General features: G+C 42.5%; 1 protein-coding gene and 1 pseudogene across 2 annotated transcripts in view; one reads left to right on the plus strand and one right to left on the minus strand.

The window, feature by feature from the left end:
* Positions 1-27,777, minus strand: part of GPC3 (glypican 3) — a 426,034-nt gene that overhangs the window by 325,826 nt on the left and 72,431 nt on the right. The gene's annotated exons all lie outside the window — the stretch shown is intronic.
* Positions 16,226-16,975, plus strand: LOC123595167 (annotated as a pseudogene).

A 27,777-nucleotide genomic window follows, 5' to 3' on the forward strand; every position in this document is an offset into this window, starting at 1 on the left:
GCATCAGGTATGATTCACAGGGGTGAACTACACCCAAAGCTTCTGGCCAGTGAAACTGTACTTTCTACTTGTCACTCTGCTACCCGGATGCTGAAACAGTAAAGTCAAGAACTAGCTTCTTTTCTTCCTCCCTCAAGGGTCAGGGATCGCGTTTGTGGCAAACCGTAAAGCAGTACAAAACATTTATGTCAAAGGGCAAGGAGATCGCCCAGCACCAAAAATAGAACAAAACAAAAACAAAAAACAAAAACAAAAACCCTGGACTGTAGAAACGCCGGATGCCACTGTTTGTTGATGCAACGGTAAAAGAAACTCTTCCCCAAGTTGTTGGCTGAGGCTTCTAAAGATCGGCCAATTTTCAATGTAAAGTCTGAAACTCGGCTGGAAAATCTGGCGAGACTTTAGAAACTCCTTCACAGGATGCCAGAGGCCCTCTCCCTACTCCCCGCTCCCACCCACCCGGACCCCTCCTCCTTTCTCCCTTTCTCCCAGGCAGAGGGATGTAGCCAGAGGCAAGGCTTCTTCCTGTGGAATGTAGGGCCAATTACAAGTGAGTCCTTAAAGCACTCTGGGCTCCTTTCTAGTCTGAGGCTGAGGCTTCAAATGAGGGCCCCTCTCCTACCATGATTCCAGTGATAACAATCTTACAATCCTTTCTCTTTCCTCTATAAACACAACCCAATGACCTGCTTCCTTTTGTAACTGGTGCCAGACCCTGAGTTGATTTCATCTGCCACCCTTCCTAATCCCTAGCTTGACCTGGGTAACAACCATTTAAATCCGGACCTTGGGGGCGCCTGGGTGGCTCAGTTGGTTAAGCGGCTGTGACTTCGGCTGAGGTCGTGATCTCCTGGGTTCGTGGGTTCAAGCCCCTCGTCGGTCTCTGTGCTGACAGCTCAGAGCCTGGACCCTGCTTCTGATTCTGTGTCTCCCTCTCTCTCTGCCCCTCCCCCACTTGCACTCTGTCTCTCAAAAATGTATAAATGTTTAAAAAAATTTGTAAATACATCTGGGCCTTGACTGAAATTGTTTCTAGGTGCCACTGAGCAAAACAGCCCTTACATCCTGCTTGGATTTGCCTATTTTTGCTCTGGAAAGTAACTGGGCCTTGGATGTGCTCTTTAGAAACAACTGTTCAGATGTGCTATCACTTCTCCTCCTAGAATGAAAGACAAATAATTTTGTCTGATTTCCATTTCAACGGCCACCAGATATTTCAAATAGCTCTTTGTGGCCTAGGTGCCAATTGATTTAGCAAGGAGTTGCCCTCGGAGTACCAGTCAGCCACCTGAATTGTGCCCTCCAACTCTGCCCTCAAGCATGAGCAAACTTACAGACCAAGTCTTTGCCTATAGACAATTCACAGTCTCCCTCTGCCATTCACTCACCGTGTGACCTTGGACAAGTTGTGCAAACTGGAAGGGAACAGTGCAGAGGACCCGGTGGAAATGGGAATATGCCCCGCTCGGAGGCAGAAAAGCATGGTGGAGCAGGGACTGTCCAACCGCCTGAGAGCCTTGCTTCCAATCTGACTCCAAACAGATCTGCCCACATCTCCTCCTATTTTCCCCGTTCCACACGGCCTAAGATGGTATCCTTCTTCTGCTAAAACAGGCCCCTAGGTCCAGTAAAATGTCTCAAACTGAGCCATCATTTACCTAAAGATAGGTTCTGAACATTGCCCAAGTATCTTCACAATCTGCTTCACGTCAGTTTAGAAATCTACATGTGTATGGGTACAAACATATGTATGCGTATGTGCGTGTATACGTGTGTATGTGTATAGTGGGTATGCATACACACACGTATATGAATATGTGTACGTAAAGCCCTTTCCTAATCGCCAATTAAACAAATTCTAGAGCCTGCAAAAGGTTAAGAATACCTTTATTCTGCCTATGCCTTTATTCTAGGACTTCCAATACTTATAGATCCCACTTGTATTGCTTTCCAATACAATTACAGCAGAAGGTTATAGAGGTATTTACTTAGAAATACCATCACTCTGGAATCAGCAAAATAGCCCCTTTTGAACAATCTTACCTACCTCTTCATTTCTATGAGCATTTATGGTATACAACTAGCATGGTCAAATCAAAATTTGAGGTTCTGTGGTAGGCATTTGTCTAAATGAGGTTCTACTACAATGTGGTCATTATTGCCATCCTGCCATTAAATAGAATTGTACATGCAATACGTACAGAATGCGTATGTACTGGAAGGAGACAGAATGAGGCATGGAAATTAAAGCCAGGTTTTGTAAAATATAAGGAATTTTTAAATTTTTTTTTTCAACGTTTATTTATTTTTGGGACAGAGAGAGAGACAGAGCATGAACGGGGGAGGGGCAGAGAGAGAGGGAGACACAGAATCAGAAACAGGCTCCAGGCTCTGAGCCATCAGCCCAGAGCCTGACGCGGGGCTCGAACTCACGGACCGTGAGATCGTGACCTGGCTGAAGTCGGACGCTTAACCGACTGCGCCACCCAGGCGCCCCAGTAAAATATAAGGAATTTAATCTGAAGGACAAGAGCGTGAAAGAGAGGGCAATTAGGCTGAAGGAATGTTTTAAGCACCTATACCAGGATAGAAATTAAAAACAGGTTGGGATATCTTCTAGAATGTAGACACACTCAAATTCTGAATACTATCGTAAGGTACTCCACTCCTCTTATTTGTATTCAGTAATTGAATTATGTAATAATTGACCTATGGCTTTCAACAGTGATTGGTGAGCCTTTATTATGGTAATGATGGCTCACTCATAGAGGAAGTTTGTTAGGCCTCTGGTCCAAAGCTCACCGAGATCCCAGAGTCAAGAAAAGTTTCCACGGTGCTCATCTACGGGACTACATCCTGAGACAGACAGACCGACAGAGAGATGAGGAAACACAAGTATCAAAGTTTCATTAGTAAAAGAAATACACAGCCTCTAACTGCATTGACCGATGGCCTTAAGAAGTTTTCATTTCGGTGCGTGAAGAATACTCCCTTATGATTGCCCACCAGTTTTCTGTGACCAAGTTGTCTTCACTTCCCAGCCTCACCCCGAGACTTCAACAAGCCCCTGGGCCGTCAAAAGACGAAAACAAATCGCAAGAAAAAGGCACAGCTAGCTCACTTGTTGGAAGTCTCCTTAGCCAATCATCAAAGCCAAGCCCAGCTTCGGGTGGTGATATTAACATAAGGATTGCTATGACGCACAAGCCCTGTACCAGTGCTGTGCACATATTCTCCTGTTTCATCCTCCTAGCAACCCTCTGAAATGGTCGTTACTCATCCCATTATACGAGTTAGGAAACTGGAACGCTGAGATGAAGATACCGCAGGCACATTAATGGACAGGAATCTTCCTGGAAGAAAATTATAAGTCATTTGTATGGAAACACGTAAGCGTCAAAGCTCGCATCTGCCACTCACTCAAAAGCCCAACCCACGTGCGCCATAAACTACAACCCAAGAAAATTCACCTGAAAGTACAACAGAGCTGTGCTGTCCACTGATCATGTCAAATTCGGAAAGGCACATATCAAAGTCAAAATTTTGCTCACGCCTAAATGGGGTGTTTTCTGGTATTTCTGGTTTACTCTCAAAACATTCTCCTGCCTCTCTATTGTACATTCGTCTATTGTCAAATATGAACCAGACGTTCTAGACAGAAATATTTCCCATTTGTCTACCAAGATGACATTATCACAGCACTAAATCGTTTGCTCTTGTAAACATGTCATTTGCCTTAATCTCAAAGCTTCCCCTTCCCCAAGACATTTGACTCCACATCACCTATCGCTTTGGAAAGCTAGTTTCTGGTGATTCTGGCAATGCCCAAACCAATGTAACAATCCACTGCGGCATCGGGTTATTTGTCATAGAGTCATTGCATTTGTTACCTGAACAGTCCCTCTTTGTGAGCAGAAGAACATTCCTCTCTCATGTCAACAGCTCACAAATTTTACTGGGAAATATGTGGATTTCCCTTATAGACTATCAAGTGTCCAGAAGATAGAGAACAATCAGAATATAATCAAAGAAAAGTTATCTCCAACAGCAAAAATGTGGATTCCTCTCCGCACAACCCAAAGCCTTATTCATAGCTGAATACTGTGCGTTACCCAGAGTCCTGACAAGTTCTGTCACCTAGTTTTTGAGCCCCCAGCAGATTAAAGGCAGCAAGTTAGAGAAGGATGGTGTGTACTAATAGACTGTTATTCTGGCAAGAATTCTAGAAAACCCCACAAACACTTTATTTGAAGAAGCCAAACCTATTAAGATCTAGATATGTGCTCATCGTTATTAAAGGCCAAAGGCTGTAGGGCACCTGTGTAGCTCAGTTGGTTAAGTGTCCGACTCTTGATTACGGTTCAGGTCATGATCTCACAGTTCGTGGGTTCAAGCCCCACATCAGGTCTTGCACTGACAGCATGGAGCCTGCTTAAGATTCTCTCCCTCCCTCCCTCCCTCCCTCTCTTTCTCTCTCTCTCTCTCTCTGCCCCTCCCGTTTCTATCCTTGCTTGCACTTTCTCTCTCTTTCTCAAAAATGAATAAATAAACTTAAAAAAGTTACAAAGACCAAAGGCTGAGAAGAACAAAGTAAAAACGTAGAAGACTATACATAGATCTGATTTCATGATTGCTGACCACAGGCTTTGTCGGGTATGAGTGCTTTATGTCTCTATATGTTTTGTTTCGTTACATGCCAACATCAGTATTTCATCACTCTGCTACACAATACCCTTAAAGCCTATATTCAGGGGTGCTTGGCTGGCTTAGTCAGTGGAGTATGGGACTCTTCATCATGGGGTTGTGAGTTCAAGCCCCCACATTGGGTGTAGGGATTACTTAAAAGTAAAATCTTTAAAAAAAAAAAAAAAAAAAAAAAAAAGCTTATATTTAAAAATTGAAGTTTGGGCCATTTTAACAATCCAGTTTAGGCAAATAAATAAATAAGAAACAGGGTGAAAAAGATAAAATAAGAGGAATTGTCTCCATTTTCCTCTTTAAATTCCTTTGCATACTCCTTAAAACTATAAAAGTTTACAGAGCTCTTACAATGTAAATATGGTGAGTGCATTGCAAGGATTAGACTACTTCATTTTAACCTGTGTATCAACCCTGTGAGATAGAGATTATCACCCCCACTCTGTGGATGAGAAAACTGAGGCTTGTACAGAGCCTCAGTCGCATCAGAGATTCGAACTCAGGTTGGTCTGACTGCAGACTCAAGAAATCTTAATCTCCACCCTACACGATACACGCTATCCTGCCCTCAAACGAACTCAAGTATGTCCCCGAGGAACTACACGTCTTTCAAATGGACTTCATCTCCAAACAGGCAGTCAGAATGGTTGTAGGCCGACACACAGATGAGTGTGATGCTTTGTGACTGAACTTTAGTGCCCGGCTTCAGGTGACGAGCCAGGCAGAGCAACTGAACACAAATCTCATTTCTGATGTAAATGGAACACAGATTTAAATTTCCTCCACGCAACAAAGGCATGGAGTGTAGTAACACTTTCTGAAAGAGTTTACACCATGCTGATAATCAATGCTTAATGAGCTTCTTTTCTCCAGACTCAGGACCTTTATGTTACTGTCATCCTGTTAACCATCTCATGTTTCCCTACTTGAATAGCTCTGGCCTCTTACAAAGGCCCATCACGATGTAAAAGTGGCAGTATAATTAATTTTTTCAGGAAAAGCCGAGTTGCTTGCTCTCAAACATCCTGCAGTTCCGGAAATGTCAAAATGTCAGACCAAGCAGGCGGAAATAAACTCTACATCCCCACATGCAATCCCTTCCTGTAGGGAAAGAAGAGAAAGCAGACAAGCACAGGACCACTCCAAAAAAGTGACTCAATGTTTTCCTTATCTGATAAACGTGTCATTATCAGTACGTGGAAATCTATTTGGAGTTAAAATGTAACGCCCTGGTGCTGTCTGTGAGATCCTACCACATCTCCAAAAACCGGCATATACGTATGCGTGAGGACACAATACACAACTCCCACGCTCCCTTTGGGATTGTTTTGACTAATAACATTAGTTTTTAATTTCCTCATTGCAAAATACACGTATACTACACAATGTCTAGCACATACTATGAACTCAATAAATAATTATGGGATGATTCTAGAAAAATAAGAAAATACAGATGAAAAAAATAACCTCCCCCATAATCCCACCATATAGAGAGAACCACGGTTTTCTGTGTAAGGATTTCGGCCTTATTTCTATGCATCTTAGATTCACTTTTTCTAAAAACGGGGCCACACTTTCTGTACAATTTTGTCACTTAACAGTAAGTTGTCAGCATTTTACACTGTCATTATAAATTCTTTTACAACACCATTTTAAGAGCTGGACTGTATTCCATCATATAGATGTCTCATCACTGAATCAATCCTTTAATGTTACACACTCGGTTATTTCCAGTTTTTCACTTTCATAATGTCACAACAAATATCCTTATACTAATTCTTTATGCACCCATTTGGTCATTTCCTCAGGATGAATTCCTGGGCATGCAAAAAATGGAAGCAACCCAAATGGGCATCAACTGACGAGTAGATAAACACAATGTGGTCTAGCCATACGACGGAATACTATTTAGCCATAAAAAGGAATTGGGAGTACTGATCCATGCTACAACAAAAATGAACCTTGGAAACATGCTGCTAAGTGAAAGAAGCCAGACATAAAAGGACAAATACTGTATGATCCCATGTACACAAAATTTCCAGAACAGGCAAATCCATAAAGACAGAAAGTAAAATAGTGGCTGCCAGTGACTGAGCTTCTTTTGAGGGCAATGAAAATATTCTAGAATCAGACAATAGTGATGACTGCCCAACTATGTGAATATTCTAGAAACCGCTGAATTGTGCACTTTAAAAGTCTGACTTTTATGGTACGTGAATTATATCTCAATAAAGCTACTGTTAAAAAAAAGCTGAGGCATGTTACTGTTTGGCCACAAGTTATGCAAAACTTTTAAGCTTTGGATGTAAAAATTATTTCCTAAAATGAACTAAAAATAATTTTGTTTCGACAATGTTCTGAATGTTATGCAACACCCAGAGAGATCAGCGAGAGAGTTTAGTTGGGAATCACCTGGAATGAGACTTCATAACCTTGGCACAAAAAGGTTAATATCATGAACACCTGTGGTTTTATTATGTATATATTACAAAATCCAGAAAGGACAGAATGTCTTTTTGGAGAACACACACACACACACACACACACACACACATTTTTAACATGGAAGTATACAACAGCTTTCAACAGTCAGTAAGTTACTATTGTGTCATTGTTTGAAATGCCAGATATGGGGTCATGATAGAAATGGCCAAGGGACATCAGTTCCTGCCTCTGAGGGTCTTCTCAATTAAAACAAATTATATTATTTTTTTGGTTTCCCTCTACTGCCCCTGAACTAAACACCACAAAATGCCATTGTACTTCCTGAGCAGAACTGAAAAGAAAAAAGAAAGAAAAGAAAAGAAAGGAAAGGAAAGGAAAAGAAAAGAAAAGAAAAGAAAAGAAAAGAAAAGAAAAGAAAAGAAAAGAAAAAAGAAAAAACAACTAGGCAAACCATAAGAGACTCTTAAATAAAGAGAACAAACTGAGGGTTGCTGGAGGGGTACTGGGTGGAGGGATGGGCTAGATGGGTGATGGGCATTAAAGGGGGCACTTGTGAGGAGCACTGGGGGTTATATGTAAGTGATGAATCACTAAATTCTACTCCTGAAACCATTATTACACCATATGTTAACTAACTTGGATTTAAATAAAATTTTTAAAAAAAATTTCAAAGAAGAACATATATCAATGAAAAAAGAAAAACAAAAAAAATAAAAATAAACTAAAAATTTAAATCTTTTAAATTCCAAAGCTCAACAACAACAACAACTATAGCAAAGCCTTCAGCATATATCCTATTTTCCTCTTGACGCCCTCTTTATTTCAAATGCTGTCATGAACTCGTTTCTGCTCCTTCACTTCTCCTCTCTGGTAGGCTGCTCCCATTGGCGCCTCTTAAGTGGTTCAAGCCAAAAGACCCATCATTGCTCAGCAGTGAGGGCAAGTCTGAGCCACAAGTCAAATACCTTCCTGAGACCTTTAACCTTGCTGAATGGGGTGGGAGAGTGATGAAAGCCATTCTGCATACCAGGAAGGTCTAATGTCACAGCTTACAATCTGTCCAAACAGGATGCTTGAATTTTTTTTTTCACTAAATGGTGATCAGGGTGGCTCCAAAGCAGGTATCCGTATGGCGACAGCCTCAAGCCGCCCCACACCAAAGGAGGGAGAAGGTCGGGCTGGAAAGACGGAGATACTTGGTCTGGCAAACTACCTTCAAAAGCTGCCTACAGGAATCCTTGGGGAGAACTTTACAAACCTCAGACAGGAATAAATGAAGGTAAACAGACAGTGTCCACACAAGTGGCTCAGTCAGCGAAACCTTTGCCAGCAGGTTAGGTTAGTTTAAGCACAAGCCACAGGCATGAGACACCAGCCAAAAGCAACCAAAGATTTATATGCACCTTTAATTACTTTATTAGGTGCTAGCTCAAATATTTCTCAGGGCCCAGTCTTCCAGAGAGCCGTATCTTCTTAAGCTTCCAATCAAATTATAGTTTTGAAGTGTCTACCACTTGTCAATGGTTTGTAAAATCATTATGATACCTGTGCGGTATCTGGGGAAGGAGACTGCGTTTTCCCATGAGGTTTAACCTGTTTAGCCCTTCAATATCACCTTTGCTCTATGTTTGCAAGGCCTCATCCAAAGTGCTTCATTTAAAAATAAAAAACAAACCAGCATTATATAATCAACCAATAAAGTGAGGAGAGGCAGGTTTCCAGCTCCTGGACGCAGTGGCATCTTGGAGGGAAGATATGTTACCCCATAGATGAGTTCACCTTCAGGTATCTTGAGAAACCACGAAGAACACCCACTATTGAACTGTGCCAGGTGATGCGATGATCAAATTTTTGTTGTGGACGAAGTCCCTATGTACCCATTGTCCTTCTTCGGGGTATCTCTTTGAGAACACACTAGGTCTGATAAAAAGTCTTGACCTTTCAGTTTTACATTGCATGTTCATGGGGGAACATGGGTGGCTCAGTCGGTTAAGCATCCGGCTTCGGCTCAGGTCATGATCTCACGGTTCACGAGTTTGAGCCCTGCATTGGGTTCTACGCTGACAGCTCGAAGCCTGGAGCCTGCTTCGGATTCTGTGTCTCCCTCTCTTTCTGCTCCTCCCCCATTTGCGGTCTTTCTCTCTCTCTCTCTCTCTCTCTCTCTCTCAAAAATAAACTTAAAAAAATCTTTACAATGCATATTCATGGACCCCCCCAACCCTTGGAACTGCAAATATTTACCTCTAGAATTAGCTGAGGCATCTTTTCCAAGGTGCGTCCTCTTGTCTCCCAAGGAAATAGACATTTTCAACTGTTCTCTTACTTTTCCATATAAACGTTTTCCTCCATCAAAATGCATGAGGTTCTTGCCAAACTCTGTAGTCATGTTTATGCCACCTTACATGCATGTAACTCTGATAATGCATACCTAATATTAAATTTATGTGTTTTCTCTCTTCTGTATTTTGGTATGGAAGGGCCTTTTGTTGACCAAACTGTTTTAGTTCTCTGACAATGACAAGCTGTTAGCAGGGAAGTCGCTGTGTGTGAAAGCCATAGAAATATCTGAAGAGAAAGGGGACATTGTACACCCAGGAACCAATTTAATACTTGATCTAGGGACCAAAAACATCTATTGGTTGCTTACAGTTCATTCAATCAGTTGACCAACAAGCATTTTCCGAGCTCTGTGATCAGGCCCTACGCTAGGTGCTGAGGATACAAGTAAGACACAGTATGGGCCCTGGCAGTGTTCACAGTGTAGTGCAGGCATCCCCAGACCACTGGATCCCTATAGGTCTACTCCAGACAACAGAGTCCAACTTCCATTCAAAGAAACTAACTTTTTACTGCAGCGAGGGTTGTGATGGGGACCGGCAGTGGGAACTTTGCAACCTCCTTGAGGTAGCCCATTCTCCCTACTTTGAACAGCTTAGACTGCTGGAAACTTCTTGCCTAGCTTGAGAAAGTTATGCCTATAGCTCTCCTCCATTAATCCCAGTTTGCCTTCTCCCACACCAAAGCACCACACACGCACGCGCACACACACACACACACACACACACACACACACACACACACAACTAGTTTAATTCTACTTTGACCTCAGAAACCTTCATGTTTTTGATAACAGGCAGCATAGCCTCTGAAACTCTAATTTCCCAAGCTAAAAAGTTTCCATTCTTTCAACTTCTTCTCATAGGATGTGATTCTAAGTCGCCCTGATGTTCCTTATTAAAGAAACCTCAGGTAGCAGCAGACAGAGGTGTTATTTACAGGGCCTGATGACAATTTACAAACCTTAGTTTGATGGAGAAAAGGGGATGCATTAGACCCTCAGATAAGAGGGTCCCAGTTTGCGGTCTTTGTGATCAGTCTAAGCAGAATTAATAATTCATACCCTGCTAATGCACAGCAAATCATATAAGAGCCTCCAAACACATGCACACATGCAGCTCGAAAGCATGAATAAAAGCCATCTACATACCCACCCCCAATCAATCAGGCCTCCTGATTACTAAAGAATTCCTCACTTATAAAAGAAATTTCTGTCCTTGCCAAGCTTCTGCACCCTTGGATTCAGCAGTCTCTCCCAAAACTTTTCACTCTACACAAAGACTTCTAGTTCCAATGCATAAAGACTCAAAACCCACTGTCCCATGAATTCAGGGTGTGTACAAAGAATCATAGTGCTTCTCTAGTCTGACATGTTCGTAGATGGAGGAAAACAGCCCGAGAAAGGGAAATTGGTAAGTTACAGAGCCCTGACTAGAAGTCAAGTTTCGTTACTATTTTCTTTCCATCAAAATGCCTCTAAGTTAAAATGTTAAAGTCTGCAAGAAACATAATTCACTAATAGCGGTGCCTTAGAAAGGATCCCTGGTGACCAGAGTTGTATTCTGTGAGTTTGTGTCTCCCCCACCCACCATCACCCCCACAGCTTTCCTATTTCCAGCTTTCTAAGAAGTTTTTTTTTTAATGTTTATTTATTCTGAGAGAAAGGGAGAATGTGAGCAAGGGAGGGGCAGAGAGAGAGAGAGAGAGAGAGAGAGAGAGAGAGAGAGAGAATCGTACGCAGGCTCCATGCTGTCAGTGCAGAGCTCGACATGAGGCTCAAACCCACAAACCTCGAGATCATGACCCGAGCCGAAGTCCAGAGTCGGACACTTAACCGACTGAGCCACCCAGGTGCCCCTCCTATTTCCAGCTTTTAACTCGAGTCTCATACTCCCGATTGCTTTCTTTGTGTACCTTTTAATGACTTTAACGATCAGGATGATATTGATGGTCTACTCGGTCCAAGTTTTTGCTTGCTTTACAAACTGATTTCTTAAGTGTTATCAAGTTAAAATTCTAGAAGATTCAACTTCCAGCACTCTCTCTGCCTATCAGTCTATTGTGGTATCCTGCCCTAGCAGCAATCAGGGCAGGAAGGTTTTCCATCAGGTTTTGGCAGACTAGAAGAAAACTCATAGCCTGAACAAGGGAGGGATGAGGTAGTCTGTCTAAATATGCTCTTCAGGATGGTGCCGGAAGCCCTGAGGCAACTAAAATCACTGGGTTCGTCTTTGGAAGCCTCACATCAATTTAGCCGCAAATAAACCTTGACAACCAAGGAGGAGTATCAGGCAACCACACTGGCCATTTATATCTCTGGATAGTTGTGAAAAGGACCAAGAGAGTTTCCTAATCCAGACACGGACACGGAAAGTTGTAGCCTCCCGCTTGTAACCAATGAGTATTCACAAGGACAGGTGGGTAATGGAGGATGAACATTCCCTCCCAGCATTTTTAATTAACTGGATGTTGGATTTATTGGTCAGCTCAGTGGGAAATCAGAACCTACTACTTGGGGGCTATTTTTATAGCCTTCTGGAGTTGGGTTGCCTTACTACAGACACCTGGCACCATTCCTAGAGGTGGTTAGATCTGTATTTTCCCCTTTTAAACAGCAACCAGTGAGTAGATTTGAGCATTCCAGGCATCTGGCTAGTAATCCGATATAATAAAGGTGCCCCTTTCCCTTCCTCCTTGGGTAATACAGCACATACACCAGCAGTTTCTCCCTGCACATTCAGCAGCAGGTCAGAGGCGAAGGGAGTGTGGTTAAAACACAAAATAAGCTCTGTAAAACCTTGGAAGCAAGGGGCTGTATCCATCATCAATACGTTTATAAGCTATAAAACCCGAATAAGTAGTCTCTGAATAAACAACAGTTAATCTTATCAACTCTCAAGTCCTCGAATCAGAGTTTCAGTTCATTTCCTCTTTGTCTGCCTTCAGATGAAGCACTGTGTAAGAAAAAGGAGAGTCTTCTGCCATTGGAGATCTTTTTTACAGCATACGTTAACAATTTCTGCGCAGATATCTGGGTGGCAAATTGTAACCCAATACCTATTTTGCAATAAAACTACCACAGCATTAAATTGACATAATAGAGACAGAAATTCTATTCAGTTGAGTTTGGGTCATGCAGGCACTCACTTTAATGTGGGAGATGAATTAAGCTCATCCTTGGGAAATCCAAGGGTAATGACCGAAACACAATGTGATTGAGCTAATTATCAACCAGGTGTGCTTTAAGGAGTTGATGGTTCAATTTATTACTGCTAAGTGCACAAGCCTGTTTTGGGGAGGAGTTTACGAGAGCAGGTCAGACACTGCAACTTCTCAGAGGGCAAAAGACAGCGTTTCTGCAAATCTGGCATTATGTCCGGCCAACCCAAATCCTGCCCAACCACCGAGGCCAGCTCAAGAACCTGGAAACTCTTCCTGACTGCCCAAAGCCCCGGGGAGCTGACCGTTCCCCTGGGCTCCACTAGCGGTTACTATCTATAAGCAATTGGCATGCACCGCCTTTTAACAAGAGTAAACTTTTCCTTTGTATACGTCTGGTCTTCTCTGCCAAGTAAACTGCTCAAAGGCACACACATAGGGTTTTTATATCCTTTGTGATGTCTGACCCTGTTAAGTATTTACAGATTGACGTCTGCTAGATAAAAAGTAACGCTTTAAATGCTTACGCATTGCTGTACGGATATTTCTTAACATTTGTTTGTAACTGGGAGTTCTGTGTATGGAACATAAACCATTTAACGGCTCTGGTTATTATAATGAACATCAGTCTCATACAGCGTGGGACACAGGGCTGGGTGTGCACTGACCTCACGATATCCCCAGCCAACATCAGCACATTACTGAATGGAGCCCTACTTCTCTGAGGCCACACCTACCGTTTTACAGCCATCCCTTTTTCCTTCCTCCACTGTCTCTTGCTGATCCGTCTACTCACACATCTCCTCTTTCTCCTCCTTGTTCCAGCACCTTGGGAGCCTGGCATGAACAGCCACTACCAACCAAATCCAGAGCGAGTCTCTTTCAGTTGTCAAGGCACTCACTTCTTCAAACTGCTCGTCATCAGTCCACTTCAGTGACTTCTAATCCACTAGATGGTCAGATCCCAGAGAACAGGGACTGAGCGTGAACCGTTACCTACATGAACACTACCTCCCACTCTCTGCCACCCAGAAGCCTAGTTCAAGAAATGTTCAACAGTTTGACTGCATTCTAGGATTCTAGGTTTCCCACCGGCCATCGAACATTCCATTTTCTAGGTGACTGTTAAAACAAGGGATTTGACTAGTGGTCTAGTGGTTATGAAGTTCCACTTAAACTAAAGCATGGAAGCAGGACACACACATGCCAATTGACCTATGGTAGCTGGTTCCAAGTACCCGAGCAGGCATCCTCCTAGCAGAGACTTCTTTGTTCTTCGGCACAGGGAAACTTCAATATCTGAACGTTAAATGTTGAATTTGCATTGAGAAGACAACAATCAATCAAATATTTATTGATTGCCTGGCACACACAGGGCACTGTACATAAGATCTGTGAGGAAAAAAAATGGATGTGTGTTCAATAAAGAAACACAATCCAGTGGTGGTAGCAAGAAGGAGCAACTCTACACACTTTTTTTTTAAGAGTCAGAGGCCATCCCGGGACGCCTGGGTGGCTCAGTCGGTGAAGTGTCCGATTTCGGCTCAGGTCACGATCTCGTGGTTCGTGGGTTCGAGCCCCACATTGGGCTCTGTGCTGACAGCTCAGAGCCTGGAGCCTGCTTCGGATTCTGTCTCCCTCTCTCTCTGCCCCTCCCCCACTCACACTCTGTCTCTCCGTCTCTCTCAAAAATAAATAAATATTTTTTAAAAATTTTTAAAAAGAGTCAGAGGCCATCCAGATAGACTAGCTTCAGCGCCTGAGGAAACAGATGTACATACCTCACTCCTTGCACAACATCTGGGGGGGTTAGCAAAAGAAAGGTACAAGGTTTCATCTTCTTCGAACCTTTTTACCAACCTATATCTTCCTAGTTAACTGAAAATAAATTTCCTGCTCAAATGCTCCTCCAACAAAATGACAAGGGTTGGCGGGGGGCGGTGCGGGCAGGGACTGAGGTGAGGGTATGAAATCTCACCTAGGACTGGTTTAAAGGTTCTCGAAGGAAACCACTTGCTGAAACCTTCTGTCACGGAGATCCCACTGTTCAGCTCCACTCCATACTCTCTTGGCTACTTGGTGGTGGCAGGGTCACCACCAGTGGGCAAAGCAGGCTTCCAAACAAGCTATGGCCAGAGCGACCGCCAACTACTAATACCAAAAGGCCCAGCAAGCAAACCCCAGGGGGAATCTGGGAACTTGTTCACAAAGTAGGATTATGTTTTGTGTTTTCCATATCTCTTTCTTTGGAAGACTATGTTGTTAAATTGCTCATAAAGAGGATCATATAGGTTTTCCAGGAGTTTCGGCTTGAATCAAAGGAATGACTATATTTCTAGTTAATCCAATAACATACCACTATAAAAATCCACCCAAAAAAAAACCATTTCTATGATAGACGTATTTAAAGGCATCTGCTGAAATGCTACCTTTTAATTCAGAAATTATAAGTCAAATAATTCTAAGTTTTTGAAAGAAGTTATAAAAAATGCTCAGAACGCATTAACGTAAGTGAATTATTACACCAATTATTTATTTGATATTAAAGGGTTTTGTGTTTAATTTGGAAATAATCACAAGCACCAATTTTTTTTATTTCACCAAAACAATCCAAATAATTTGCTCATTTCACACACACACACACACACACACACAATTTTTAATTTGTCTCTAGATATGTTTGAGTGAAGGTTATGTATCTGAAAAGGAAAACAAAAAGTAATTGTTTTTTTTTCCCAGAAAACAAATTTGAGGAGTATGTTTTTAAGCCACTACCCCTGGAATGTAAAAAATGTCTTTCCTCACTGGAAATATAACTGGAAACTAGGAAAGTCCTTTGTTCTACTCAGTTACAAATTTCCAGGCTGTGTGACCTGAGCAAGTGACATAGACTGTGAGTCTCAGGTGTGTTAGAACTAGCAAATAATACTATTGAACTTTACCTGGGGTTGAGCCAGAAGACATATGAAGTCCTTCCCATTTCTAAAAATCATGTATGAAGATGCCATCTAAATGTAAGAACCTATTTTTAAATATCTTGCATTAACCCAGTATTGGAGCACTACCTATTTCGTTAAGTAACAGAAACTACAGTGATATTTCAAATAAGCCTTTCCGACGAGGAAGAGAGTTACAAGAACATTTTAAGGGATGCCTGGGTGGCTCAGTCAGTTGAGCATCTGACTCTTGATTTCAGCTCAGGTCACGGTCCCAGGATCGTGGGATCGAGCCCCACGTTTGGCTCCACATTGGGCGTGGGGCCTGCTTGCGATTCTCTCTCCCTCTCTCTCTCTCTCCCTCTGTCCCTCTACCCTGCTCACATGCACACACTCTCTCTCTCTCTTTAAAATAAAAAAAGGAGATTCTAAGATACTCCATTGCTGTTACTTTTCTTTCTTTTTTTTTCTATTTTTCAAATACTTTCCATAATGCGAATATATTACTTTTGTTCTCAGAAAAAATAATTGTCTCCATCTTGGCATGTGGGTTTAGAGATTTAAGATGGTAGTAAAGGGCATTTTCTTTCCCTTTTTTTTTTTTTTCATTATAAGAATTATGAATCTGCTCTCGGGTCCTCGCTTCCAAGATGACCAAGAAAAGAAAGAGTAACAGTCGTGCCACAAAGGGCCACGGCCACATGCAGCCTATGTACCAACTGTACCCACTGCGTGCCCAAGGACAAGGCCATTAGGAAGTTCGCTTTCTGGAACACAGAAGAGGCTGCCGCCTACAGGGACATTTCTGAAGCAAGTATCTTCGAGGCCTATGTGCTTCCCAAGCTATATGTCCAGCTACATTACTGCGTGAGCTGTGCCATTCACGGCAAACTAGTCCAGGATCACTCGCGTGAGGCACCGAAGGACCAAACACCCCCACCCCGATCTAGACCCGTGGGTGCCGCCCCACGACCTCCACCAAAGCCCGTGTAAGGAACTAAGTCCTTAAGGAATGAAGAAAAACTGTTCTCTGGGGAAAAAAATAATAAAATGGAGATTATACTTAAAAAAAAAAAGGATTATCAATCTGCAGTATAGAAAATTTAGAATATACGATATAAAGAAAATACCCATGATTCCACCACCCAAATATAATCTCCATTAATATTCTAGCAATTTCCTTATAGTATTTTCTATATGTATGTTATAGATCATCAACTGGGGTCAGATAGGTTGCTTCATGTTTTGCTATTTTACATATGTATGACTTTGTGAGCATTTTTCACTGTCATTAAAAATCTTCGAAAACACCATTTTAAGAGGGTTTTTTTAATGTTTATTTATTCATTTTGAAAGAGAGGGAGAGCAGGGGAGGGACAGAGAGGGGAGAGAGGATGCCAAATAGGTCCACGCTGTCAGCAGAGCCCCACGCCCAGCTTAAACTCAACAAACCGTGAGATCATGACCTGAGCTGAAACCAAGTCGGCCACTTAACCGAATGAGCCACCCAGGTGCCCCTGAAAACACCACTGTTAATGGTTTTATCATACTGTGCTCTATACAACCATTCCCAACGGCTCACTATTGTCAACAGTGTTGCACCGAACTTCCTTTTCGCGTACATCGTTTTGCGGCAAGTTGCTGGCTGAGAAGGAAAGGGCAATGCTGCGGGCAGCCAACCGGGGGCTGACTCTCATCATTCCCACCCCTTCCCTCCTTACTTGCCTTTCCAGCGCTCAGTCCTCCTCCCCTTCACGGTCCTCAATCTGGCTCTGGATTCTGATTAGCCTTGACCCTGACACACTGAGCACATGTGACCGAGGAGAGAGGCAGACACACACAGGACTACGGCTGGAAGGGCAGGGAAGGCACCAAGGACCTCGTCCTCGGGCTACCTGCTCTCCGCCTGAAGACCTGAGTGGGCACCGGGCACCGGACAAGCAGCGACTGGCGTCCCTAGCCCGGCTTGGATGGCAAAGACAGCACGGGATCTCCATCCACATAGCCCCTGAGGACGTTAGCAGCAGCTGTGTCCACACTGAGGTAAAAGCTGAAGTGTTTTGATCCGGTGCTATAACCTTAAAATAACCACTAACATCCTCATCTATAGCCAGCTTATGTTTTCTGATATATCTGACATGATTTTAATTGGTATTTAATGAGAGCTTAGTACCAGTCCTTGCTCACTCCTAAGTTTTCTTTTTTCTTTGACATCCCAGAGCCCTGTGATTCTTACATCATTTCTTCCTCTGGTCACAGACTGTGTGACAATAAAGTGTGTCCCTGGAGCACATGCATCTTGTCAATAAAAGAGTTTTTCAATAAAATGTGGTCTCCTTTCCCGAGCATTGCAAACTAATTGGGAAATAAAAAAGGAAAATACCTGAAAGGCTAGAGAATAATAAAACTAAATGCCGAGACCATTGTCAGGCTGGCAGTTTGTGCTCTGAGAGGTCAGAAATGACAAAGAGGCCAGTTTGAGATGGAGAGGACGAGGCAGGGTTTAGCTGTGAAAATGCATAGTCCTTGCCCCCCCCCCCCCCAGAGAGAGACAGGGAAGATGTTCCCAAGACTAAGAAAGTCACTGAGGGGGACATGTGCCAGCACCAATAATCACTCTAGCATATCTACCCCCACAGACTCAAATATTGGGGAGAAAGCAGGAGGCAGTTAAGGCAAAATATGCTGGCTAGGTCACTGGCTCAAGTCTAGCTAATCACGAGAGGCTTTAAGGACTGCATTACAGAGGTAAGACTCGGATACTTCAAAGAGAAACCTAAGCCCTTGATGAAGCAGCACTAAATAAGCAGCAGTAAAAAAGAGAAACAAACAACACTGGGGCCCAGATTTGTATAAGAACAAAAATAAAGAAAAATAGCCTTTCCTGAAAGAAAGTTGACATCTAAGTGCAAACGGCCTCAAGGTTACCTTTCATTTGCTTTTGCCATTTGTACCTGACCTTAGGCACACGGTAAAGAAAGTAAACTTACCACCCCATCTTCACCCCATGGGGTACCATCTGCCCCTTTCAGAAGACATTCCCCCCCACCATCAAGCACCAATATTGTACATGTTTATCACCAGACACTTATTCTTCACACCATTTTGTTGTTGGTGTTGTTGGTGTTGTTTTAAAAAAAAAAACATGGGTTGAAAAATCATGTAATCAAGAACCTCATTTCATAGAAAACTGGGAAAACTGGAAAGAGTACATCTTCTACTGAGATTTGCCAACATGTTTTGCACATTCTGGGGGAAAACATTCGTAAGAATTGTGTGTTCTCTTCCATAAATCACTGCAACAGAATTCTTTCTGTATTATTCTATCTCTATCTAAATGGAGATCGGAGACCCACTGGCTATCTCCCATTGAAATAACCTACAGGTTCCAATGGAGTCATCTGCAGGCAAATGATCAAGCTATTAACACTTGCCAGACCAGTGAGACTGTAAAGTTAACTGTGGATGAGGTGAACGGAGCTTTGAAGTCCACGGTTTTCTTTCAAGTTATTCAGATCCCCATGTAAGAATACTCATCCCAGGGAGATCACACCTTCAGGTTATCAGACGAAAAACCTCTTGTCAGCACCAACCAGCCTAAGACATCTTAAAAGAAAATGCATATCAAACCCATTCTCGAAGACTCTCTGCTCTTTGGCTTTGTAGAAATGCCAATCCAATGCTGTGTGAATGTTTTCATTTAGCGGAGATTTGGGGTAAAAAAAAAAAAAAACAACAACAATAACAAAAAGGGACTTGACCAGTTCTGAAGATCAGTGTATTTCCCATCGAGATAGAAATAAGGTGATACAAGAAAAGATGAAGGAAAATATTTAAAATAAGAGGGAGGAAAACACAGGAGAGGGGAGACAAAAAGGACAAAAAATAGGTAAAGAACAGAAATTGCTGGTACTAAACACCTTTTTTTTCCTTCTTTTTAAAAATTTATTTTAGAGAGACAGACTGCATGCACACAAGCAGGGGAGTGGGGCAGAGATAGAGAGAGAATCTTAAGCAGGCTCTCCACTCAGTGTGGAACCCGACGTGGGGCCTGATCCCACGACCCTGTGATCATGGCCTGAGCCCACATCAAGAGCCAGATGTTCAACCCACTGAGCCACCCAGGTGCCCCAAATTCACCTTCTTGATAGTATTGTCCCCCATTATCCTTAACATGCAATATACATGAAAACAGGAGAAAGTTAATTCCACAGAGACAGATACACATGTTAAGCAGAACTGACGCTGCAAAAAGCAAGATCGTATGTTAACATATGTAACGATTCCACTTTCTTCAAACTGAGATTGTCTTCAAACATTCTGAACATTCTCAGTGAAACCAGATATGTTATTTACCCCTGAAGAGTGCTGATTTCCCTCAATATCACAAACAAAACAGACCCATCTAGTTTTCTGAGGTCAGCAGTGCCCTTTTATTAAGTGGAATTAAGAAAACAATAGTGACTCCAGGACCAAGAACGAAGTTTGCATCCAACGTGCCTTGTGAACTGGTACACGGCATGTAAAATTAAACAATGGATATTGGGAAAGCTACTAGTAATTTTGATAGAAGAAGAAAATTGAACTAGATTGAATATCTAGAGAGAGTCATGGGTTAGTGCAAATTACTTGTAATGGATGCATTTTTACAATATACAGATACAGAGGTCTGACAGCTTCAACTTTGATACATCTGAGCAATATCTAAATATCTCTTAGAACAGATTTTGATTTAACAAGATAATACCTGACATCCAGGTTCCTCCAGGATCCATCAAGCCACCCGATCTTACCCATTAGCAACCCATCTCTCATCTGTCCCTCGTCACCTCCAGGAGCCAGCCATTCAAGACTTTATTAAGTGCCTGCTACCTACAAGGCACTTTTTCATCTCCCTTTGCAAAAGGTACCTGGCGCTCCAGAATCCGGGATGCTGACCTTTTTTTTGTCTTTTGAAGAGTTGCATCACCTTTGATTTGTGAAGTTCATTAACATAGCCTTGATCTAAAGTTGTTCACGTGGTACAGTTACATCTATGTGTTTTGAATTAAAGTGACTTAAAATTAATTTAATTAAATTTAGAATGAAAATCAATTTTGCTCTCAAGATGTTTGGGTTTGTCTTTTCCTCACAATTTCAGAATGCCCTTGATAAAACTGGCGATACACAGGGGCTCTGAAGACTGTCTTCAATGTTAAAATGAGTTGTAAAGAAAAATTTAGAAAATGCAAAAAAGGAGACCAGATGCAAAACTAACTGATCTTCTTGCACTGAAAAATAGCCAATGTTGACGTCTTGGTACGAGACTTTCCAGGATTTTTTTACATACAGGTTTAGATGTATTTATTTCCGCTCAGTTACAGCATACCATATAGACACAGCTGTGTATCCTGTAGAAACTACCAACTATAATGGCTTTACAACATTCTCTTGAATGGACATATCACAGTTTATGTAACCATTCACTCCTCTATTATTAAATATTTTGTTGTTTCCAGTTTTTTGTTGTCAGAAAACACCTCTGTGCATAAGGCTTTCTCTTTCTGTGTTCGGGATGGCTTTCATAGATGAAAGTCCCAGAAGTGGAATTATTGGCTCTAACCGTGAATATTTTAAGGCCTTGGAGAATACATATTGCCAAAATGCAGCTCCAAAAGGTTGTACCAGAGATGTACGAGAGGGTGTCCACTTGACTAAATCCTCACTGGTGATGGGTATCATTTTGTCATGTACTCTTGTCCTAACCTGCACATTAAAAAATGTTATCTCGTCGTTTTCATTAGATACTGGTGCCTGAACTTTAACCCATTTTTTTAAATGCTCCTTTTGGAGAGAATGCTTTTTTCAGATTCCTGTTAAAGCAGACACGTACATCTAGTATCAGGTCCTAGCAGAGGCCAAAAGAAAATGAGAAGAGAAAAAAGACCCATTCTGAAGCTTTTAGGAACTTTTTAAGTTCCTTTTCTGTTCTTTTATTTCATGACTATAGATGCCAGGCACTACAGCTTTTCATCAGTTTTCCCCAAGGCCCTCGCATGTAGAAATTGTACTCACTAGTTGTCTAAACATTGCTAAGGACCCACCTGTATCACTCACATGGTACTAGGCCCCGCAGATGTCACTGTGAACACAGAGCCCCTGGCCTGATCTAACAAGGCCTGAGCCTAGGGAGGAAGACACAAGGGCTGTACAGAGTACGAGAACAGATAACAAGGGAAGCTTAGCAAAGACTTGAAGGGTCTACACCAAGGCCTAGGAGTGCCTGGCTGGCTCAGTCAGTAGAGCATGCTACTCTTTTTTTAAAAAAGAAAAAAAATTTTTTAATGTTTATTTATTATTGAGAGACAGAGAGAGAGAGAGAGAGAGAGAGAGAGAGAGAGAGAGCATGAGCATGGGAGAGGCAGAGAGAGGAGGAGACACAGAATCCGAAGCAGGTTCCAGGCTCCGAGCTGTCAGCACAGAGCCCAACGCGGGGGCTCGAACTCACAAACCACGAGATCATGACCTGAGCCGAAGTCGGATGCTTCCACCGAGCCACCCAGGCGCCCCTAGAGGATGCTACTCTTAATCTCAGGGTCACGAGTTCAAGCTCCACATGGGGCAAGGAGCCTACTGAAAAAATAAATAAATCAAACAACCTGAGGCCTAAAGCAAAAGTTAATCTCCTCGGTTCTTTCCTTCAACCATTTCTCATGTGACATCATTTTCCCATCCATCCTGGTCACTATCTTCTGGATACACTCAACTTTGTCAACGTTCATAAAATGTGGCAACTACGCTTGAACATAATACTCCAGATGTGGTCTGATCAGCACACATGCTTCTAATACAGCCTAAAATTGTTTTGCTTTTTAAAAAAAAATAAGCTGCACCACATTGTTGGCTCATATTAAACTTGTGATCAACTAAATCCCCAAGAACTTTTTACATAAACTGCTGCCAAGTCACATCTCTCATATCCTGTACATATGCCATTTTTTAAACCTAAATTCAAGACTTTACATCTATCACTGTTAAATTTCATCTTGTAGGTTTTGACCTAGAGTTCCTACAAGTTGAGGTCATTTTAAATCTGGATTCTGTCATCCTACATATTGAACTACGCCACCCAGCTCTATATTACCTGCAAAGTGGAAAGCCTGTCTTTGTGATCAATTATGATCAAGAATCTGCTCCTTAGGTCAGGGGCCAGGACCTGGACACCTTTGTTTTCCTTACAGTGCTAAGTACAGTGCCTTTTACATAGTAGATGCTCAGTAGCTGTTAAGTGAACGAATGCCCAGGCAGAGCCAAAGACAGTTCCGTGGCCCTTAACTAAAAACATCTTCCTCCAGGTTGACACTCAATCGGTTGCTCAAGCAGCTGTGAATTTGCCTAATTACTAGTTATGCAGTCAAATTTCACAATCTTATGCACAAGGATATTACAGAAGACTCTCAAATGTTTTGCTAAAAACCAGACATCCTGTATTTATATTTGACATTCTGGCACAGTTGTTCTGATGCAGCCATGACAGAAACAGAGGCTGTTTATCATTCACCTCCCAGACACTCTTTCCTCAATCCTTACCCAGAGTACAGGGGACTTTTGCTTTCTAGTGTCTTCACTATGAACATATGAAGATGTGTTCCTTTATTGCATTACATTTCTCACCTTTCAGAAGTCAATGTTCAAAAATAATTTTACATTAAAAACTGCATTGAGAACGTGAAAATTCTATACATTTATAATCATAGAAAACAGATGCATTTTTAAGTTTGTTAGATTTTGAAAGAGGATAAATCCTGAAAGAGCCAACCAGTCCTATTCCCTCAAAACGTGATGATACTGGCGTTTCACCCTTTGGAAAATAGCAGAAACATATTACTTTTCCACGGTACATTATATGGAACATTAATGAGACAGTGGTTGGTCACTGAGTCAAAGATTCCCAGTGGAGCCTGTATCTGGGACGCTGGGACCATACTGCGATCCAAATATCCTTCCCTACTCCATTCCTGTCCCTTGAAAGTTTGCAATCAGAGATTTTAAGCAACACACTCTTCAAGAAATGAAAGAGTTCTCAGAGAAAAGAGCAGATAGTGTGCCCAGAATGATTAATGGCCTTTCAAAGATGAGCAAGTGTGGAGAACACATGATTGCTGGTGATGTGGGTGTTGCCTGCCAGATGGTGCCTGACCCCCCAGCCCATCCCCCCAGCCCATCCCTCAGCCCTTTGCTGAGCATCACCCCATGCATGACACCCATTCCATCCTTGACCCCCATTCCCACCTCAGCCCCAATCTCTACCCTCAAGGCGGAGGGATGAAGTGAAGCTGAGGGATGGGGTGAGGCTGTCTGTTTTGCACATTACTTGGTAACTTAAAAAAAAGTCACTGAACGTTTTATTAGTCTGCTTTGGAGGCTGTTGCAAAAGCCCCGCCGCCCCCACCACCGTGTTAAAATGGTCTCACCATAAAGTTCCCCGCGTCAAAAGAGGTGAACAAAGCAAAGCATGTCCAAATCTAACCACTTATGGGATAGCATGAAAAAAGTATCTAGGAGTTAGAAGACTTGAGCAGGAGTTCCAACTTCTACTAAATGGCTGACCTTAAGAAATTCTATTTCTAATCTGAGCCCGTCTTCCTTGCAACTGGAAAGTTGAAATTAAATGATCTTCATAGCTGCTTCTCCAAGTCTGACTCTCAGACTACCTGGTACTGTTGTTGAACTATACATTTGTAGTTATCTTGCCTTTAGCACCTCTGGGTCAAGGACCATGTCTCACACTTCCACACAATCTGAGCACACAGTAGGTACTTATGACCATTTTTTCAGCTGAATTGACTTCCCATGTGCTAGACTGGTTGTAATTAGGCTTCTATTCATTGACTTTACTCAGAGGAGCATAGGACATCACAGGTTACCTTGACTGCTGGTCAGACTCTAACCAGCATCAGGGCCAAACTCTTTGCTTGTAGGGCATGAGAATTGCAGGGATGGCCCAAGAAAATACTGAGCCTTCCAGGGAATCTGATGCAGATCGTCCGTGACCCACTATGACCAGATGGAGTGATGCTTCCAAGTGACCTTTTCAACCTCACCTCCTCCTCACTGCCCTTGACCTAACTGACGTGTGCTAATAAGTTAAAGGCGAAAAACGCTCTCTATAGTTACAGTCCAAGAAAGAAAACAGTGGCCTGGTGAGATACTGCTAATAATTTACATTTTTTTTAATATTTTATATTTTAGAATAAAGTTTTTCCTAAAACAAAAGCACTTCAGTAATGTTTTGTTTTTTGTTTTTTTTTTTTTCAAATTAGATTCTACCCCCATCGAGCTTTTCTTTATGCTAACCACTGTAGGGAACATGTCTTAAAAACTCAGAACTTTTTCGGGGGTGCCTGGGTGGCTCAGCCAGTTAAATGTCTGATTCTTGATTTCAGCTCAGGTCATGATCTCACGGTTCATGAGATCGAGCCCCTGCATCAGGCTCTGCACTGTCAGTGTGGAGCCTGCTTGAGATTCTCTTCTCCCTCTCTCTCTGCCCCTCCCCTGCTCTATCGCTTTCTCTCTCTCTCTCCCAAAATAAATAGAGTTAAAAAAAAAAAACTCGGGGCGCCTGGGTAGCGCAGTCGGTTGAGCGTCCGACTTCAGCCAGGTCACGATCTCGCGGTCCGTGAGTTCGAGCCCCGCATCGGGCTCTGGGCTGACGGCTCAGAGCCTGGAGCCTGTTTCCGATTCTGTGTCTCCCTCTCTCTCTGCCCCTCCCCCGTTCATGCTCTGTCTCTCTCTGTCCCAAAAATAAATAAACGATGAAAAAAAAATTAAAAAAAAAAAACTCGAAACCTTTAAAACATTTTTTCATATTTATTTATGAGAGACAGAGAGAGAGAGAGAAACAGATTGTGAACAGGGTAGGGGCAGAGAGAGGAAGAGGGAGACACAGAATCCGAAGCAGGCTCCAGGCTCTGAGCTGTCAGCACAGAGCCCGACGCGGGGCTCCAACTGTGAGATCATGACCTGAGCCAAAGCCAGACATACTGAGCCACCCAGACACCCCAAACCTTGGAACTTTTGAATCCGCATTTTGCCAATGTAAGAAATTCATTCTACAAATTTTAATTCAATCCCAAGTACATGGTAGGCACCGCGGGAGCTGCGGACAAAGTACACATTTTACACATCTGTTCAACCAGATATAGGTTAAAATCCTGGAAGACACATCAGCCTTTTATCTTCTTTTCATGACAGTGATTAAAAACCCAGTTCTTCCTGTTAAAAAAAAAAAAAAAAAAAAGGTACGTTCTCATTTCCTCATTAAGAAGATAATTCACTGAAGGCTAATCTGAATATGTTTATGCTGCCACCCTAGTGGAGTCCGATTGAAGAGTGGTGTCACTGCAATTCTGGGCTCCCATGCCTTACTAATAATTAGAAGAAATGGAAGAACTGAACAGATAACTGAAATTTCTCAATGGGTCTATCCTTTCTTTTAGCCTCACTTCACAAGAATGGCATACATCTGAACTCTTGTCCTTTTGTACTTCTCCCATTGAAAATGATGGGAGCCATGGCAGATTCCTGCCTTTCAAAAGTGAAATGGTCACCAAAAATGCTAGCTGAGTGAAAACAGCCCAAGTAAAGCATTTGGTTTGGCACGTGGAGAATCCTCAATGAGATGTTAGTGCCTGGTGGTCCTGTTACCGGCCTTCAAAAAGACGCAGAGTTTCTCAATTCTGATTCTTAAGTAGTATCAGGTTTAAAAGTTTTCACATCAGGCAAATCCGCCACACAGAAAAGAAAGCGGGCCCTCACCAATGGGCATTCGGGCCTTCCCTAAAAATCTGTGGAAGTGGTTTTCAAACTCGTTGTCTCAACACATTGGTATGTCCAGATCAGCTGTGAATATGTTTTGCGTCAGCTGTTACTAATACTGAACTACCAACATTTGTAAGTAATTTTCTCTCAAAACACACACACACACACACACACACACACACACACACACACAACAGTGAGTTGAAAGTTGCTCCTATACTATAGAAATACCATTGCTAAATCACTCACATTCCAATAGGCTTTCCAGTCCAGGAGTCAAGAAAGGGGCGGGATTGCCCTTGGTACACTGGGAACTGCGCAGAAGCTTGGCGAGCCCCGCCTGTGGGAGGGACTCCTGGGAAGAGTGCACCCGGAGGAGTGACAAGCGCACAGCCAGGGATGCGAATTAAGCTCAACCCTGGGCAACCCACAGCACGCAGTGTGTGAAAGTTATCAGGCTTAGCTCTCATAATGGCTGGGAGTTGCTCGTCCGTACGATAGCTTGAACTTCAATTTTCAAGACACGAGTTTGTAATGAGTTGGGCTTGGGGGATTTTGAGGGGGTTGGTTTTATGGGGGAGGGAGGGCATTATTCCAAAGCAATTACCTGTCTGATTTTCAACTCTCTCAGGCTGCAAGCGATATAACAGAGAGTGGGAAAGTGACACTACATTGAAGTGAGAAGGAGTTCGGTGTTTGCAGCCAGAGAAGGAAGGTATTCTCTTTTAGACCTACTGAGTTTTGGTTGATGGTAGGAGATCTGAATGGAAAAAATACAACCGTATGTAACTTATCTGAGCTGGTTTCCCCGTGTAAAATGGGCTTAAGATTCTGCCTCGAAGAGCGTCGCAAGAATTGGAGATGACGTATATGAAGTACATGGCACGATGCCTGACTCTAAAAGACCATTTTAATTATCATTAGTCCATTAGAAACACAGGACTAAGGCATGGGCAAGAAATCGGAACCCGAGAGTTCATTACACTGAGGTTGCAGTTGAAGCCATGCAAATGAATGAAGAGAGGAGAGTGGTAAAGACATCCCTTCGGGGAACAGTCACATTTGGATGAAAGAGAATGATGTGCCATCAAAAAAGGAGAGAAGGAATTCTCAGGCCGGTAGGAGGGAAGTAGATATGTGTAGTGTCACAAGCCAAGGGAAGAAAAATATTCAAGGGCAAGGAGGAAAAATAAGCGCCAACGAATTCAGCAAAAAAAAAAAAAAAAAAAAAAAAAATCAGTTGCTGGTAATCTGCAGGGGAGCAATTTTAGTAAAGAGGCAGTGGCAGAAGCCAGATTACAAGGTGTTTCGGAATGAGTGGTAAAGAAATGGAGCCAGCAGATGTAAACCACTCACTTGAGAAGAGAAAGTCAATAATATCTCAGTCTGACAGCTGGACGTG

This window comes from Leopardus geoffroyi, chromosome X (genome assembly GCF_018350155.1).
Source record: "Leopardus geoffroyi isolate Oge1 chromosome X, O.geoffroyi_Oge1_pat1.0, whole genome shotgun sequence".
Classification (NCBI taxonomy): Eukaryota; Metazoa; Chordata; class Mammalia; order Carnivora; family Felidae; genus Leopardus; species Leopardus geoffroyi.